Consider the following 1546-nt stretch of genomic DNA (forward strand, 5'->3'; position numbering starts at 1 on the left):
GAACCGTTTCAGTTTTTGATCAAATTTTGCAACGATGTTATTTTTTTTCATTAACGAAATTACATATGCAGTACTTAAAATGGCATTCCCGAGAAACAATACTTATTTATCATTTACTGCCATAAGTGATGCAGGTGTTATACAGGGTGAGGCATTAACTATTGCCACCTAGAATAACTCCGAAAGTATGATAGTAGTAGGAAAGTTTTCGAAACAAAAGTTGCATGGGACAACGGGGGCTGTTATATGATGTTAGGTTTGTGTTGCTAGGTGGAGTCGCTTCAGAGATTTGAAGGTCAACTTTGTTTTTCTAGATAGAATGCTATGTTTTGGTACTTATTTTCTGATAACGGCTATCGAGACGAATCCAATGATGTGCAACATTAAGGTCTTTGAAGGTCAACGAAGGTCATTTAAGGCAAAAAGGTGAAATGAACTTACATCTACAGAAGGTGTTCAAAGTGATTACCATTAATATCAATGCAACGCTGCAATCTCCGTATCACGGATTGAGTACTATTTCTTATCACTTCAGTACTTATCGAATCACATTCTCTAACAATTCTGTCTCGCATATCGTGCAAATACATCCAAAGAAATGGCCAACACTGAAAATAACAGTCAGTTTAAGAGTGTTGGCCATTTCTTTGTTGAAAACAAAACACGTACAGTTTTCATTTTTTTCATCGTTTGTTTCTATTTCGTCGCGTAGGGTTCAACTAGGCGATTTGCGTTAAACTGACTTCTTAAAATCTTACTAATTTATCACTTCCTACTACAGGGAATGATATCATGTGGCAGTTCATTGTATTCGTCTCAACAAACACTATCATAATATGAATCAAAAAATACAGGATTCCATTTAAAAAAATTAACTTGACTTTGATATCTCCCCCACTACTACACTTATAGAAACATTATTTACACCACGTAATGTCCCCCTTTGTACCAAACAACTTTTGTATGAACATTTTTTTGATAACTTTAATCCTTCGTGAGATATTTCACCGTTTTCAGTTAAACGAAACACCCTGTATGTACTCAAACATATATTTCATAAAAAGGAAACAAAAAGAACAGAATTAATCGCATACGCTCTCTCAATTTTTTCATTCGTCGCCCAGCGAGGATAGATTTTAAACTAACAACTAATTGCTGCTGCATGCGCACTTAGTGTATCATCTTCGCTGCGGCCGCACCTAGACTGTAATATACCGTGAATAAATAAGCAGCATAGAATTTTGGATAATGCAATATGAATCACATCGATATGCGGCCGTTTAAACTTTTTTGTCTGCTTCAGCCCACCGTCGGCTAGAGAACGGGAAGCGCACGTGTTCACATTGTCGCTTGACTGTTCCTTCGAATAGTTTTGGCCAGTAAGAATAAACGGTCTGCTGAGCGCCGAGCGAGAGGCCGAGGGCTAAACGTGAAAGACCAGCGACCGACGGAATGAAACGCATAAATAAAAATTTAATCTTTTATAATTTTCAGTATACATTCATTAAAGTGTCACGAATGAACTGAGGAGATTCTGCCGCTGGAA

The sequence above is a fragment of the Dufourea novaeangliae genome, unplaced genomic scaffold, assembly GCF_001272555.1.
Source record: "Dufourea novaeangliae isolate 0120121106 unplaced genomic scaffold, ASM127255v1 scaffold58, whole genome shotgun sequence".
NCBI lineage: Eukaryota > Metazoa > Arthropoda > Insecta > Hymenoptera > Halictidae > Dufourea > Dufourea novaeangliae.